The sequence below is a fragment of the Erigeron canadensis genome, chromosome 6 (assembly GCF_010389155.1).
Source record: "Erigeron canadensis isolate Cc75 chromosome 6, C_canadensis_v1, whole genome shotgun sequence".
Classification (NCBI taxonomy): Eukaryota; Viridiplantae; Streptophyta; class Magnoliopsida; order Asterales; family Asteraceae; genus Erigeron; species Erigeron canadensis.
Genome location: NC_057766.1, coordinates 33318465 through 33337533, shown reverse-complemented (window position 1 = coordinate 33337533; position 19069 = coordinate 33318465). Strand labels below are relative to the sequence as shown.

Sequence of the window (19069 nt, the reverse complement as noted above, 5' to 3'; positions counted from 1 at the left end):
ATTGGTAGTGGTGGTGGCAGCGCAGCGGCAGGTAGCGTAGTTTATTGATATAATTATTTAAATTTAATCGATGTAAAAAGAGATAAATCATATAGGTTAATTTTATTAAAAATATTGTTAGTAGACGATGTATTTTAGTTATTATGAATATTGATAGTTTAAGGGATTCTATGGAGATCAAAACTCCAAATTGAAAAGGGGTGTGGGGAAAATATGACGATGTATTGTTGTTTGTTTGTTTGCAGTTAAGACAAGAAAAAACTATCGCCGTTCAAAAACAAGGATAAGAAAAAAAATGTTCAACTAAAAGGAGTTTGGGCCAGAACGAATTATTGGGTCATACGGCTGCTAGTCAAAGCTATGGCGGAGGGTTGACTCGTTACTCATTATCGATGATATGGTCAGCGATCTGCCATACCCCCCGTTAATTTCCGTTTAAATGGTGATGTTTAAACGGGTTCAAACATTTTAAAAGTTAACCTTATCCTATAGATAATGTCACATGGTTAATAAAATGTTAACAAACAACCCATCTTAAATGGAATAATTTACATGGCTAAGATTTGATATGATTAAGATCTTACGGTCACTATTGAAAGTTGAATGGACTAACCGGTAGCAATATAGATATATAATATATAATTTTCATAAATAATTAAAAAGATTACAACGAGCTAAGTAATTAGAGAACAAAACACCAATAGTTTTTACTCCAATTCATACCCGCAAAGCAAAATAAATATAAATTATATTAAACATCAAACATGGCATCAAATTATCTAGTGCAATTAGAGGCAAGGGTATAGTGCCATAAAATTGGCTAATTAGTTAAATTGGCTAATTTTGAGCCAATTAGGAGATGACATTTGTGATAGCCAAAAACTTGTCAATACTAGCCGAAATCTTGTTAATTTTGTGGGTGTAGTGCCAACATTTGCCAATTCTAAAAACTTACAAAACGCACCCTAGAGTACTTTTATTAAATTTAAAATAACAATACAAATACAAATTAAAACTAGGAAAAAAAACAATACAGCTAGAAAATAAATAACAAACTAAAACAAGTTATCACGTGGCTACCCGTATTTTTCGGCGATGTCGCGTTTGCGTTGCAATTGTATGCTATGCATGGGCTCGACCAAGTGTTCGTGAGGTGCGCCAAAGATTTGGAGGTCTAGTTTCATCGTCTTTTGGCGTTGAAACTCGAGTTGGGATTGTAGCAACGCCCGTGCAAGGTTTTCACGTTCGAGGGTGGCTTCCCTCTTCCATTGGCGTTCGAGCCTCTTTTCTTCTATCTGTGCAATACTCGCATCCCTATACTCCTCAACCGAACCAAGCAAGCCTTCTTTGCTTTTGGTCGAACTCGTGGCCTTGCTACGTGATTTTCGAGCAAATGAAGGCATCGAGTCCTCGTTCAAATCGGGAACTCGAGTGTAGTGGCTCAAAGACTCATCGGTTCGAGCCCTTTTCTCACTACCGCTAGTATCTTCGGTGCGAGGAGTGCCGGCCGTAGGAGTATTAGGCTCGATCGAAGTAAGAGTAGTACCAAAACCACTCGTCGGTGGAACATATGCAAATTTGTCATGTTTCATTGCAACTTGCCAAGCTTTGATATGTTTGAATCCTTTGTTCTTTTGCGTTTCGCCCACTCTTCCAAACTTTCGGACAAGATTGTCTCATCATTGGCACCGCTAGCCCATTTATGTTTCTACAAACACATAAAAACAGAACAAAAGTATATATATATTATATAAAACGTAGAACAAAAGTATATATATATATAGATAAAACGTAGAACAAATGTATATATATATATTCGAAAAAAAATTAACCATTTGATTGTAGATGCCGGTAAACTCGTTCAATAGTGGTTGCATTTTCTTCCACTTTGTGTTCACTTGATGGTATGTGCGTTTGTGTTTTTTTTGTTGGCCATTGTAATATTCAAGAATCCTATTCCAAAAGGATTCATATTTTTGTTGATCGCCGGTAGCGGGATCCGTAGAGATGTGGAAAAAAGCTCGGGCCAATAATTCTTCATCGTCGGCACTCCACGTGACCGGGGGTGCTCTCGTGGAGGTGGAGATTATTTTTCCCCTTCCTACGACCGGGTGGAGGTGGCGCCTCCACCTCCTCGCTAGAGGTGTCACGCACTCGTCATACGCCTCGTCGGGTTGTGCTTGGAAATCATCATCGTCTTCAAGAAAAGTGATCGTGGGTTGAGTGGGTTGGGAAGGAAGTTCAAAACGGCACATGTCGACTTGCACGGGGAAGCCATCGCTTAACAATTGAGAGAAGTCGTGGTCGAGGTTTTGGGTTTCATTGTTTTGATTTGAAGAACCGCCGAAATCTAATGGTTGTTCGACGGGTCGAGGAAGTTGAAACGGGAGTTGATTTCTTGGTGCTCAATATGTTTTAGATGATTTTCTTATGGGAATCATTTTGAAGAAAATATGTGAAAGAGATGAGATATATAGAGAGTATAAGTAAAAATTTTAGTAGTGGAAATGAAGTATATTGTGTTGTATATATAGTAAATAAGGATGGGGTAAGTTTTGTAAAAAAAATTTTAAAAAAACGGTCACTTTGACCACAAAAAAAACACGCTCCCAACGTTCAAAAGTGCAGCCTCAATGTTCACTTGCATCGGCCAAAATTAACCGATGAAACTAGCCAATCTTGCCGATTAAACTTGCCGAGCCAGATGCTATAGTGTAGCCGATGTACCGATTATTGCCGATGGTTTTTGTCGATAAAACTAGCCGACTACACCCTTGCCCCTTAGAAGCTATCCATCTTAACCCTCTCCCCGAATCTAAATTAAAGAGACAACTTAACTGACTTAACACAAAATAATGCAATCTAATAAAGTATAAAAGTTTTAAGTAACATTAATTTTATGATTTGGGAGGAGTGAGTGACACGTACAAGTTCTTGACCAGTCAAGCGATAATATACAAGAATAAGCTTTTGTGTTACTTATGCTAATTTTCTATTTGTCGAGTCTCATCGAGATTTAAGAAATTGTTTATATTTCCCATCACCATGGTGAACTACTGAACTGTATCGATCGCTTCAAAGTTCAAACAATTGAAAAATAAATTAATATTTAGAATAACAAACGTTTTTCAAAGTCACCTATGCTTGAATTAGTTATTCTGACAACTCATTTGTTAAAATGAATTATTGTAGTCATTGGTCTTTATAGTCCTTTGTGGATTCACAAATTTAATATTGGTAAAAAAAAAATATTTGGTTTACGACTCAATTCACAAACAAGATATTGCAATTTTTCATATGATCACCTAAATTAAACTTTTCTATATCTATATCCCGTTATCAATTCCATCACTATTCGTTGTTGATGATACGTCGATTAACATATACATATTAGGAGTATGCAATCTAATATCATTATACAAAATAAGGGTGGTTTATACGGATCCCATGCCACCTAGCATGGGAAGGTGTGAGGAAAATTAGGATATTTGGGTGGCGATTCCCTGCTGGTAACTCGTATTATGTATACGGTTTTACGTCATCTAATCCTGTGGTGATGATAAGTGTTTTCGCTATGATTAATAAACGATGATTTGAGATTTATTATTCAGAAAGATTTTGGTACTAGAGAGTTTTAATTGAAACTCTTATATTTTTCCTTCCTGGCTTGTTTCACTATTTATAGTGATAAATGTGACCTTTAGTGACACGAAAGGTTGTCTTTTGGTAACTCGAAAGGTTGTCCTTTGGTAACCTGAAAGGTTGTCTTTTGGTATCGTATGTATACTATGTAATCTTATGTATACTGTCAGTCGTCGTTACTGTCAATGCCGTCGCATCGCGGTCATGCTCGTCTAGTTAATTTAAAAGATCTCTACAAAATATTAAATTTTATTATTTTCAATTTAATGAAATTTGGACTATCTATTTTTAAAAAACGCTACAATATCATAATTTACTTTAACCTCAACGAACTAAGGTTAGACTTATTTAATCTTAATAATATCTATAGTTATTAGTTTTTTTTATTAATTAAGATTAAAAAATGGACTTAAATATTGATACAAACATTTTTAATTTAACTTAATATCTTAATTTAATTAAAAGTAAAATGTTCCAAAATTTAAGGATATATATATGCATACCATCATTATTACGTATCAAGAAATGTGTAAGTATATTGATACTTTTATTGTTGTCTCAGGTTCACATCATTTTTTCCTCAATTTCTCTATTTAAGATATATCACTACCAACAATACATTTTTTTCATAAATATTTTATTAATTTTTATAAATAAATATTAATTTATTTTTATTGGTTGAAAAATTGATTGGCCCCACGCTAACTTTACCCCCTCTCTTCTACTTCCCTTACTATTCACGATGAGTGATGTTCATCTCTTTCTTATTACAAGCACAAGACACAACAGTCCAACTACCAAAGAGGAGCCAAAAAAGGGGCCAGAAAAAAAAAACACCATTAATAGGGGATTAGGGCTCTAAGAAAAGAAAGAAAAAAAAACATCCATCCTAGACAGAAGCTACTTCAATTCATCACCAAAAAGCATGTTTCGTATATAAGAAGGTAATTAAGAACTTTTCGTATATTATCATTTGACTATATGTTGTAAATTTAAATCAAATTGTATACTATAAGTTGTCCTCCTGTTTTAACATTATCAACACTGCTTGTCTGCTTGTACGTAGCACATTAAAATATTTAGTACTTGGTTACATTTTGTAATTAATTAATACTTGGGGTACAGCTCAAAAAATATTACTACTTAATTAGGGTACCTTAATACGATAGTGCTTTATTCATTGTTGTGATTAGTGCTTGGAGCACAATGATATGTGTAGTGCTGAAAGCATCTTGATATGCTTGTACGAAGCATCTTATAATTCAGTAACCAATTGCTTAGTTGTTGTTAATGTTTTTGATAAGGTGCTCCACTGTAGATTAGTCAAAACTTTGACCGAAGGTGTACCTTGGCTGAATTTGGAAGGAAAAAAAAATGGCATCTATTTGTTGAATTTTTCATTTTTTTGTTTTGATACCAGCACGCACAATGTGTGTCAAAATATTCCCTTGGAATGTTTGAAACTAGATATATGCCCCGCGTTTTCGTTGTATACAAATGATAGAAATGTTTTGAGAACCATATTTATTGATTTTTTTTTTTTTAATCATAAAAATGAAAATTATCGTGCATCAAAATTTTAAGAACCCATTTCTTTATGAACTTTGAAAACTCTTAAATTATGTATTGGATCAGATGTTTTTTTTGTTATTTACATGTGAAACATTATAAAAATATATGTTACAAAAGAAAAGTTTTTCAAAACCTTATATATAGCCGTTTTTTCACATGTAAATAAAAACGTGAACATATTCATTCACAAGTTTATAAAAGGTTATTTTGAAGGTTTTTAAAAAAGTTTTTTCTACAACATACTTTTTTATATCATTTCATATGTGAATAAACAAAAAAAACATGTGATTTAATACATAATTTGAAAGTTCTTATGGTTCTTGAAAAAAATGGTTTTCAAAATAAAAAAAGTCTATATATATAAATACATATTTGTACTTTGTGAATCTACGTGCATCTATTTTATCATGATCAAAAAATCAAAATCTTATTTGTTATACTTTAATATTTGTTTTATAATAACAAACTTTTCTCTCTATATAACTATTTAGAGGATATAATAAATCTTAGGTGGCAACTTCATCTAACTTATAAGTAGGATTTTTACTTAATTGCCAACATTTAGATTAATACTCTTTATTTAAGTATGTATATTCGTTTTATTTAATCTTAAATGGCATGTTTAATTGGCAAAGTTAAATAAATAAATAAATCTAATATCTCTTGTGACTTTTAGTGTTTTTTTAATTAAATATCATATCTATTCCCATCATATACTTCTAAAATACGTGACTTTCTTTCTAATATTATATCATATATTATTTTAAAATGAAACAAATCCTTTTTAAGTTGTATATTATCTATCAATAAAATACATTTATATAGAATTAAGTATTATTTAATTTCCTTAAAAATCTCTAAAAGAGTTATTATATATATCATTTTATTTATATTACTAGCTAATCAACCCGGATGACTATCCGGGTATGAGTAGCAAAATATAAATAAAATTTCTATATTTAAATACTATTAACTCAATGATAAGTATTGATGCTTCACATCTTTATATTTAAAGTCATTTATCGCTATATTAAATATTTGCTCCCAGTCAAGTCATTACCGCATATTAACAACTCAAATCCTATAAGTGCGTTTATTCATTCAACCACAGACATTTACTCAAATTATAATGAAGAATCAATAATTTTGTGCGTGGCTCAAAGTTCCACCCATATCCAAAAAAGTACAACAATAACAAAAGAATCTAACCAACCAATGTTATATTTAAAACATATAAATAATTTCAACCAAACATAACTGTAGTCATGAGAGATATTTAAAACTTCTCTAGCTTCAGGATTTTTATTTTATGAACATATAAATCTTGATCATCCCACTTTTTTGAACTTGCATTGGAGGCAGTGCTTTTCATTGCTTCAACAGTGCTAGCATTTTCACCACTCTTAAACACAGTATCATGTGTATGTTGATAACCAAGTAACTCGTTAGATATGGGTATAATAGTGTCTCAGTTTTAATGAAAGGTTATATACAGAAAGATTGGGGGTTTTATAAAGGAAAAAATTCATAAAAATGTAACGTTTTTACACAAAAATCTTAATAAAGGGAAGCTATTTAGTTTTCGTGTATTAAAAGGATTCTATTTTTAAAAATTTCACAATAAAGGGAATGTCATTAAAAATTGCATACGTGGACTTTGACTGGAAATAAAAGTACATTTTTTCCCCTTTGTAAGAACCTTAATTTTTCAATTCTCAAATTTAATCTATTTACATGTACAATAATACAAATATAAAATCCCATATTGTTGCTTATGTGATTATTCCCTCTAGAAATTAAAACTTCATGGCGACGGCAACATTATTCCCCAAATTGCAGCCCCTTTTGCAATTTTAGTTTTGGGCATATTTTCAATCCCAATAGACTTCCCAGGAACACAATTTCACAAAGCTGTGAAAGGTTCAAACCACAAAAGGAACGAGCTGATCAAGATAATTAAACAACGAAAGATTGATTTGGAAGACGGAAAGGCTTCACCAAATATGTAGTTTAGATACAGTTTGCTTATCCTCCGACTGGTTTTCTGGCATCGATGCCGGAGGTGATTCTCAACTGCACACTTTCCGATGAGGTGTTGATGGTCATCTTGTAAAACTGATGACGCTAACCACCGCCCTTACCATACACCCAGAAAACAAAATCTTTCACATTTTCAATAAAAACCCAAAATCTAAATAAACCCAATTCAATTAAGTCCAAATAGTCCGCAAATAGTCTGGTTTAATTATCAAAAATGTGGTCGGGATACTAACCGCCGTCAAACGGATGTGATACATTAATGACGATGACTATTCCAACTTAGTGGTCCACTTGCACATTTAAACCACGTGTCATGTTGATTTGAAATTTAACAGGTGACTAACGATGAAAACTAACGATATTACCTTTATTGAGAACTTTTTAGAAATGGAATCCTTTTAATAAACAAAAATTAAATAGGTTCTCCTTATTATGAATTTTGAGTAAAAATATTACCTTTCTATGGATTTTTCCCTTTTATAAATGTACCTTCACATTAAAGCCAATAAGCGATGGCAGTTCACCAAAGTTGTAAATCAACATTAGATGGACCATCCTTTTTTAAAATGTTTGGAATAAATATATGTGTTAAGATAATTGAAATCAAGCAAAGTTAATTCCAACTTAAACGGGGCGCCATATTTGATTAATACCATATGACCAGCTACCCTTTTTAGTATAGCCTCAATAACACTATTACCATTTGATTAATATATCAAATTTGTTCTCGATGTTGTATTTTGATACCCTCATTCTCCAAGCAAATCTTTTACCAACAAAAATATTAAATCTGATGGGAACATCTCATAGCGTTTGCCCTAAACATAAAATATAAATGGAACTTGGCCACTGTAAGCAAGTGCAAACTCATCCTATCATAATAACATGTACACCAACAAATTATCAAGTATAGTGTGTAAAAGTGTTACATACATTGATATCATTGTTGATCAACTCGGAAGTTGGCTTGTTGACGTAACGTGTTACATCATACTCAAATATAACACATGAGATGCATCCCTTGGCACCTTGCACAGGAACCCAAACCTGAATTCTAAATTTTAAAAAAATGAGCATTAAGTTATATTTTTGGAATAGGTGAGAATTAAAACTTACTTATGATACATATCGGTTACCACATAAATTTTTTGAAATACCCTTATAATCACTATCTTCCACCAGTTGACGGTCAATTTTTTTTTAGCATTTGCTGTAAACAAGGTAGAACCAACCATTTTCGGTGTCAATCTTGATGACAGTAGCTACAACAATGCATCAGGTAGCGGGTAGCCTGCCCAATTTATGTAACAATAGCAAAATAAGATTTAAACACAAGTAAATATATTAGTTAATATAATTCTGATTTAAACACAATTACACTTAAAATACAACCTTAACAGCGATAAAGAAACTAACCACATGCTAAAGAAAACATCTATAGATCTGTTTGATGTAAATTAGCTCATCAATATTCTTGATGATTTATTTGGGATCCTGTTTTATCAGGAAAAAAGATATATTTACTTGTGTTTAAATCTTATTTGCTACTGTTACATGTTGTAGCTACTGTCATCAAGATATTGAAGAATTCAAGAACGACCACATATTTGGAGGCCTTATCTAGTTATCTTCCAAGTATGTATATACTCTGATCTGGCTTTTCCTTCTCTTTAATGTCAAATTTTAATCAGTAGTAGAGTTTAGGAGTGGCAAACCAGGTGTGTTGAATTACAGTTCAAAACACGTTTGACTCAAATGTACAAGTCTAGCGTGTTGGTCCAAATGGGTCGAGCTGATCCGCGAACGTTCTAGTTTTTTAGCTTTACAAATAAACAAAGTGCTATATATAATTTCCTGAACTATATTATTATAAAATGATTTAAATTTTATTTTCAAGTAATATAGTTGTTGTTTATGTGAATGGATACAACATGATGGCATTCAAACGGGTGGACACTTTTTTAAAATGTCCGAGTTGAACCCGGATTGATTAAGTATTAACAATATATACAACAAATGTTAAAAACATTTGTAAAAAATAATGTGGCTGAGTGTACCTGCTCGTCAATCAGAACCATCTCAATACACGGCAAAATCCAAGGTTTGATGCTAAATTTCTGCTTCCAAAGCCTAATTATCTTAACCTTCACCATCAACGCTTCAGTCCCGCCATGGATTTAGTTAAGCAAAGTAAGGGGCTGTTTGGTTCGCAGAATGTTTTTAAAGGAATTGAAATCTGTTAAAGGAATTGGAATTCATAGAAATTGGAATCTGAAAATTTTAAAATCTGTCATGTGTTTTGTTGACAGAATTCAATGGAATTCAGTTAATGAAATTCAAATGTAAATTAGTCAAATGACAATATTAACCTTTTGTTACACTTTTATAAAATAATTCCATTTTCACTTTTAAAACATATTACATTACAGTATTATCTATATATAATATAAAAGTTGAGTTTTGAAATCAATTTTAAAACTTCAACTTCTCTCTTCATAATAATTATGATTAATGTTAAAGTTGATTATGAGAATACTTAATGATAATTATGTGTTAAATGAATTTGAAAAGACTATTATGTATGTGTACAAAAAAGTTAATTAGTTCTTGGAATGCAAAATGATAATTATGTGTGTAAGAAATATTAATAACTTGCAAAAGTTGTTTTGAAAAACCAAGAATATTAATCTTTCTTCCTAAATTTTAAAAGTCAATTATGTGTGGATGGAAGTTAATTACATATATGTATTAAAGTTAATTACTTGCAACGCAAAGGGAAAATATGTGTGTATGTAAGTTAATAACTTGCAAAAACTGTCTTAAAAAACCAAGAGTTTCAATCTTTATTCTTAAAGTTATATCATATTAGCATGCATGTGTATCTTATTTATGTGTAAATATAGTATTAATCTTTATTTATAAATAGGGATGGCAAAAAAACCTCGACCCGACGGGAAAACTTGAACCCGTTCGGGGTAAGGAGTGGGGCATGTTTACTCCAACCCGACCCGACATCAATACTTATATCTATATACTTATAAGTAATTAGTTTTAAATCTATAAATTCACTTTTGTAAATACAAGTTCCACATTAATATCAACTACTTTTTATCTATATTGCATAACTTAAACATTCATTTCTCAAAATATCAAGAGCATGTAGTATTATTTTTCAAATCAAACAAATTTTGATAACTATTTTTGAAAAATAACTACTATTATCGGGTCGGGTTTCAGGTTTTGTGGCATTATTTTACCCCTGAAGGTCGACAATAAGGTACCCAATAGGTATCGGGTCGGGTTCGGTTAACATAGATCTGTATATATATCTATATATAAATATATATATTGTTATAGATTTATTTCTTTTTGGAATTTGATATGTCCTTTTATTTTATATTTTATTTATTAACAAATATACATAATATGTGTGCATATTATATTTTTAATTAGTTGAAAGTTATTAATAGAGGTGGTGTTTGAAGGAATGTGAGTGGGTTGTTGATTATATAAAATAACTTATTAATGAGAATTGATGATCATGACAGTATTTGAAATGCTTTCATGTGTATATCCTAATGTTTGTGTATTTGATGGAGTCTATAACTAGCACGCACCAAAACTTTCCCCACTATAACCTTGAGATTTCTACAACATTTTTGTCTTAAAAAACTAACCTCATCAATGGGAAAGGTAGCAGAAGTTGCAAGAAAGCAAAGTGAACCTTTGTTTTTATATCAGCTCCTGTTTAGTACAAACTAAACATCTACTTGGTATAAATTAACTCGTCTATAAACCAACCAATTCAATCGTAAAAACAACTTCTCTTCATGCCCGCCGTCCAACGGACGGGTTTTAAGCCCTCGTATAAATAACAATGGTAATATCTAAAAGGATAAAAGTAAATAATAATAATATACATATTAATATATTGTATCACACACCACGTCACCAACCACCATTGTTCACACTTCACACACCATCCCTACCGCTATCTACTTTCTTTCTGCACACACACTTCAAAAACCCACTAACCCATAAATACCTTTTCGATCCGTTTCCATCGCACAAACGTACATAAATGAAATTAACAAATAGACTTTTCCGATCTCGCCGTTTCCATCATAGAAAGAAATATAACTAAAGTAGATTCCGATTACTATTTCGATTTGTACATAGTTTCCATTCGCCTGTATGGTTTCTCCGACAGCAGCAACAGTGATGGCTAGCAACGGCAGCCGAAGAAAACGTCAGACATCAAATCACCGGCGGTAGCCGGAGCAGCAGCAACGATGGTCGTCATTAATGTCCAGGAGAGACATCAAATCAGGAAAGACTTTTCTTTTCTAGTCTTTAATTGTAAGAGGGCATTTTGGTAAACATAGATGAATTCCTTGGAATGTCTAAACATTCCATCAAGATGGTAAAGGAATTGTAAATTCCTTATTTTAAAGAATTTGATGGAATTTTTTAGATTCCAATTCCATTAATTTTTCAACCAAACAAAGAAAAAAATGGAATTTAGATTCCAATTCCTACGAATTCCAAAGGATTTCGACGAAGCAGAATTCATAGGAATTGGAATTTAAATTCCATTGATTGCCATGTTTGGTTGAGATAGATATTAGAATTTGAAATTTTCCAACAAATTCCTTGATATAGAAAATTTGGAATTCCATCAACAAACCGATGGAAAGTTTTACATTCCATAAGAATTCAATCTTTTGACAAAAAAGCCCTCCCATCATAATTAGATGCCCTCTTTTTTGTCAGCCCCAACATATTCTTCATTGTCTTCAATCTATACCTGAATCTTCACCTTTTATCTAAATCTTTACCCCCCTCCCCCACATATATATATGTATACATATTATATATTGTAACACCCCAAGATTTTAAGGTAAAAGAAATTAACCCCTTTTTATAGTTTTGGCATTAAATTAATTTCCTAGTATTTTATTTTTTAGATATGAGGTTAATTTAGTTGGAACTTTAGCAGATAGCGGGTATAATACCCACATTTTTAGAGATGGGTCGTGGCACCCATAGAAAATGCCAGCCACATCTCCTTTTTCCACCTTTACACTTCATTTTGTTCTTCCAAAAATTTCTTCATGCAACCTTCTTCCATTCCTTTCAAAATCAAGGGTTAATTCTTCAATTCAAAGGAAAGGTTATCCATAATAATCATTATCATCATTGATTTCTATCAAGTAAATTTAAAAGCTATGGTTTGGGTGGTGAAGGGTGGTGGCCGAAAATTGAGAAAAAAAAGGGAAGGATTTGTGGATTTAAAATCTCAAGTAATTGTCTTCCATTGTTGAGGTAATGAATTTTCCCAATCTAGCTTTGTCAATTCTTTTGAAAATTAGGGTTCATGAGTGAACCAATTTGGGGGTTTTACTAGAAAAATGATTTATGGTTAATTTTTCCCCAATTCCTTAGTTAACCTAGTTGTCATTGAGTTATATGATATGTTTGATTATGAAAATAATGAATGCATGTGATAAATTTGAGTTCTTGAGAAAAGATGAGTTTTGACTAGTCATGGAATTGTTGATGAAAATGTTAGATTGAACTACCTAGTGTGTTTGTTAAAGAAAATGAAGCTCAATGACAAATGGGTTGGGTTTTGGGTTTAGAAAGGCTAGTGATTGAGTATGACTAGGTGAACTAGTCAAGTTGTGAATATAAGCTTATGCATTTTATGTGATGATCATAGGTTGAAGCTTGTTGTGCATAATCGTTTTAGCTTTATTTTCCAAGTTGCGGAGGAGGTGAGTATTTTTGCATACCTTTATGTGTACGTTGGGCCAATTACCATGAGATGTGAATGTTCCAATCATGGTAATTGGTTCGGCGTTAAGCCCATGTGGGGCATTGTTTATGAGGCCTAAGAACCTCCGGGGCCTAAGAATCCCGATAGTTGATGTGATATGAGGCCTAAGAACCTCCGGGGCCTAAGAATCCCGATAGATATGATTTGTTATGATTGTTTAGCTTATATGGATCCATATATGTGTTGTTAGTGTGCAAGGTGAATATGTAAATGTGACATGACGATGCCATAGGTTACATGTGAAAGTCCTTGTACTTTGCCCTCCTTCGTATCCATAGATGTATGCAAGTATATTCACTAAGCATTCGCTTACGTTTTAGTTGTTTCCTTTTTATAGGCGGTTCCGGATAAAGGAACTAAGGATTCGTTGATTTGAAATTGAAGTTGCTTTTGGAAGACTTGGAGGTATTGCCATTCATGGAAGAATGGTATTTTGTGTAGACACTTAGATATCCCACCTCATTATGGCTCTTGACACTCTTGAATGTTTTGCTAATCTTGTTTTTGATAAATTTTTGGAATTATGGTCATGTTGGGTCTTATGGTTTCAAGAGTAAGTATGGTCGTTTTGTTTAAATTGTCAACTTGGGTAAACGACCCATTTGGTTGTGTTTATGGATGTTGTTTCAAATAAATATCATAACTATGCTTGTAAATGGGTCAAATCCTTGTTTGAACTCAAAAATGTTGTAATATGAGGTTTGGTTTTGAGTTGGAAAAGGTCGCAAATTGAGTTAATAGTCAAATTTGATGTTTGGTGTGTGCAGTAAGAGTACAGACGCAGACACGGCTGACCGTGCTCAGCGTCTGCAGTATTTCCTCTTTGGTGTTCAGTTTCTGAGAGCACGGACGCAAAGCACGGTCGACCGTGCTTGTGGCCGCAGTTTCTCTATCTTCGAGCAAAATTTTTCCGAGCTTCATCCGATGTTTTCAAGGTCTGAAACTTATAGAATATGTTTATTATAACATATTAAGGTGTTTTAATTTGTTAGATTTTGAATTTGAACATTCTGAGTTTTTCACCTTATTTTGTCTAAAATTTTTCTAAGTATGGATTGGTAAAAAATAAAAAATAAAAAAAATGGTCGAGTCGAGTTGAGTTCTTTCATATATATATGTATACATATATTTTATAAAGTTATTTTGAGAACTTTTTTTTTTACTAGAACTTTTGAGAACTTTTCAAATCAAGCACAACCGATGATTGTTCTTTACATGAAAATTGTTTTTTGATTGTTTTCTGAATAACTTACGTGTAATTTTGAAGTTTATAATTGTGTGGAAGATGGATTATCATCAGTTATACAATTATGTGGACATTTGGATTCGTGATCACATGTGCACGAATATTGCTATGATTATTGCTATGATCACATGTAATCATATCAATATTCGTGCACATGTGATCAAGAATCCAAATCTCCACATAATTGTATAACGGATTATAATTCATGCTTCTACACAATTATAAACTTCAAAATTACGCATAAGTTATTCAGAATACAATCAAAAAACAATTTTCATGTAAAGAATAATCATCGGTTGGGCTTAATTTGAAAAGTTCTCAAAGGTTCTCGTAAAAAAAGTTCTCAAAATAACTTTTCAATATATATATATATATATATATATGCATAAATGAATTGAAATCTTCGTAGGGAAAAAAAAGCTAAAATTGATTTGATGTTTGTGATCGGAGATGTCATAGAAATTAACACCACACTTGAATTGCTTTAGTTTTGATGAAAAAGGTAGAATTGATGTTATCCATGTGCGTAGATCTGGAGCTTATCTATTTTTATTTTTTTATTTTTTTGTTTTAATTAATTTTGAGTTTGCAGTCAATGTGTTCTTTCACTATATGGATGTCGCATTTTTTTTTAATTTTGTGTTTTTATCATTAAAGGATAATTATGTCATTTGATGCAAATTACATTCTTTAAAATTTTATTAAATTCTGTCAACCAAACAGATATAAAATTTAAAACTTTCAGATTCCAATTACTTTTAATTCAAATTTCATTAACAAATTCCAATTTCCTAAAAAACATTCCGTAAACCAAACGGCCCCTAAGAGTTTCTGCAGCCATTCCAATATACTATGATACGTAATTGATACTAACATTGGCATGAGATAGTAAAACAAAAGGCGTAACTAGTATGACAATGACCATGGCTATAGAACAGAGTAATATATATATATAGGTGGGGTTGAGATAAATTGAGTCTATCTAATTTGAGTTCAAAAAAAGTCCATGTAACTTACACATGTGTAAGTTAACTTCGACCACCACCACTACCATCATCATCTCCGGCCACCACCATGATCCTCCGGTGACGTCGACCATCTCCGAGGAGACTTACACATGTGTAAGTTAACTTTCCGGCGATGATGGTGGCTGGCTGGTGGTTGTTAAAAATTGTGATTCGGATCTAGCTTCGCCCTTAAGGATATTCATAAACCAATGCTGGTGGGGGTGATTGGTCATTGAGGGTAATAGGTCATAGTGTGATAGGTCATAGAGGTCATAGGGGGATGACCGGTGATGGGTGATCTACCTAACGGGTTACGCCCTTACCCGCTATGGCTCCGCCATGGACTGACGGGCTCCGCCCTTGGCCACTGCCATAGTGCCATGGATTGACGGGCTCCGCCTTTAACCTTCATTGTTGTGTACATAAGTTGTACTTACACATGTGTAAGTCTCGCCTGAGATGGTCGCCGTCGCCGGATGATCATGGTAGTGGTCGGAGATGATGGCGGTGGTGGTAGAAGGTAGTTGGAATTGGAGGAGATAGAAGAAAATCAATGGACTTTTTTGGACTCAAAATAAACTGGACTAATTTTATCTTTTCCCTATAAGTGATAATATTAATCTTTATATATTGAGTTAATTGCAAGAATCGTCCCTGTGGTTTATCTACTTTCGTGGATTACATCCCTCTTTAAGATTTTTAGTAAAATGGGACCAAAGTTCATCTTTTTGTTGCACTTTACATCCATTAGGCTCACACCGTCAAATTATCCACGTTAAGTGTCATCACATGCCACTCACATGAGGGCATTTCGGTAATTTCCTACCCTTCCATCTGTCTTTTGGTTTTCTCTGCTTACAATCTTACATATCCTTTTTTATTATTATTATTATTATGATTACTTGCATATATATGTGTGTTTATGACCATGTATAGATCCATACATATACATATCACTTCATCTAATATGTATGTTTCCCTATTTATGTATATCCATAAACATATATCATCTTCTTCATATGATATATAGGTTTATACATACATATCACTCATCTTCTTCATCTAAAAAAAACAATAAAACAACCACCTCATCTATGGCTACCACCAAATCTTTATTCAACTTCTTTATAATTCACATATCCAATTTCATTTCTTCAAGTTTTCAATCAAACCATTAATAAAGTGTCGGATCTAAACCAACAACAACCATGAGCAGCGGCGTCCTTTACGATTAAGACCCATTTTTCGAGTCACGTCATCTGCATAAATTTTCATACCATAAAATGATTTTGATGGTGGTCGATCTTGATTGTAATTTTGTTTAAATGTGGTAGCTTAGCCGATTTTGATGGTGAGTTTGAAAAATGGGTTTTGGCCAGATTTGTGTTTGTAAGTGTATATGTTATTGGATTGTTGTTATTTGATTGTTATATGGATATGGATATGCCATTTGATTGGAAATAATTTTTCTAAATCAAGTTTGAGCACATGATTTCTTTCCTTTTTATTTCCGGCTATTGGATCGTTTTTATATGAAAAATGCAAATATAATAATGATTAAAATCAAGTATGAGTTCATATTTTGATTTTTTTTATTTGGGTCAAAAATTATATACATGCATAAAAGAGGCAGGTCTAGTGGGTTGGGAAAATACAAAATTGCCCCCACGTGCGGGGCATGACATAACGGAGAAATTTTGACGCCATTAGCCACAGGGACGTAACGCACAACTAATTTTGATACTTTGGATGTATTTGGCTAAAATTTTTAGGGAGGGATGTAATCCACGAAAGTAAGTAAACGACAAGGACGAATCCTGCAATTAACTCTTATATATTTTATAAAAGTAAAGTAATATGCATTAACGTTAGGTTGATATGAGCATCATTGTTAAGCATTATAGTATACTCGTGGTTCAAAAATAAACATATATATACCCCATTGATTAAGTTTCATAATGTTATTGGGCTAAAACATGAATGGATGACTATCAAGGCCACCTTATATGAGAGTAACATGTATGCTATGACTTATTATCATCCTATTTATTAAAATTTTAATCTGATCACCTTTATATAACTGTTTTTTTGAATTAACAAAATTTATATTAGAGTAAATTACTGGAATGATACCTCACGTTTGCGACATATTACTGGTTTCATACCTTTCTTTTCGAAATTACGCTGATCATACCCAACGTATGCAAATCTCCACTCGGACCATACTGGAGGCTAACGCAGTCAGCTGGCCGTTAAAACCTCCCCCACGTGACTTGCACGTGAGGGGTAAATATGTAATATCGCGTTTCCTAATTACTGAAATGGTACCTAACGTTTGCACGATATTGCTGGTTTCATACCTATATGTTTCTTAATTACTTAAATGGTACCTAATGTTTAGTTATTAAATTTTTTTTTAAATTTGTTTTATTTTTCTTTTATAAAAATTCTCCAAAACTGGTTACAATTTAATGAAAATAGTCAGAATACACTTATAATCCACTCAAAAATAATACCAAATAGCTATTTCATAACAAAATATAAGTTTTAAAGTTCACGAATAACCAAAAATAGCAATAAAGTATCATAAAACAATTTTTACAAAATTTGCGAGGAAATTTTTTTTTTTTTGAAAAAATTCCGGAAATACCGCAATGGTAATACCAGAAATACAAGTCAGTATTTACTGCGACACGGAGCTTAAAGCAATGTATAAATACCCGTAAATAGCGGTTGATAATTCTGGTATTCCCGGATATTTCTGGTATTACCGTTGCGGCATTTCCGAAATTTTTAAAAAAGAAAATTTTATCTTTTTAAAATTATTTTTATGATACTTTATTACTATTTTTGGTTATTCGTGAACTTTAAAACTTATATTTTGTTATGAAATAACTATTTGGTATTATTTTTTAGTGGATTATAGGTGCATTTTGACTATTTTCATTAATTTATAACAAGTTTTGGAGAATTTTTATAAAAGAAAAATAAAACAAATTAAAAAATATATAAAAAAATTAATAACTATACATTATGTACCATTTAAGTAATTAAGAAACATATAGGTATGAAACCAGCAATATCATGCAAACGTTAGGTACCATTTCAGTAATTAAGAAACGTGATATTACAAATTTACCCCTCACGTGCAAGTCACGTGGGGGAGGTTTTAACGGCCAGCTGACTGCGTTAGCCTCCAGTATGGTCCCAGTGGAGATTTGCATACGTTGGGTATGGTCAGCGTAATTTCGAAAGGAAAGGTATGAAACCAGTAATATGGCGCAAACGTGAGGTACCATTTCAGTAATTAACTCTTTATATTATTTAAATTTAGGGGGGTTTTTTGTTGGAAATAACAGTATAATAACAATATGTAATTCCTTAAATATATATATATATATATATATATTACAATACGATTAAATAATGATAAAGGAATTAAACAAGAACAGAATGGGGGAACTAAATAAAAGAGGCAATTTGAAAGCTTCCTGTAAAACAAGAAAAATGTAATAATAATAAGTAGAACCGGGCTTGTGTTTGACACAATTCCCTTAAACAGATTCGCCGTTTGTTCCCAGGGTACACCGATTAAAAGCAGCGTACTGCCGGACGTTGAACACTTGCATGAAAGACGAAAGGAGCACAGGGATGGTTGCTGTTTCGTGACCGAAATTACAGAGAAAGTGTGTGTGGTATGAACGAAATGTATTGTTGTTGTTG

The 19069-nt window shown here is 32.4% G+C and overlaps 1 long non-coding RNA gene across 1 annotated transcript; it reads left to right on the top strand.

The window, feature by feature from the left end:
* The first annotated feature begins 4393 nt into the window (after positions 1–4393).
* On the top strand, positions 4394–13813 carry LOC122605876. Its single transcript, XR_006324739.1, has 3 exons — positions 4394–4586; positions 8818–8889; positions 13431–13813. It is a non-coding gene; the product is annotated as an uncharacterized LOC122605876 (long non-coding RNA).
* The last annotated feature ends 5256 nt before the right edge of the window (positions 13814–19069 follow it).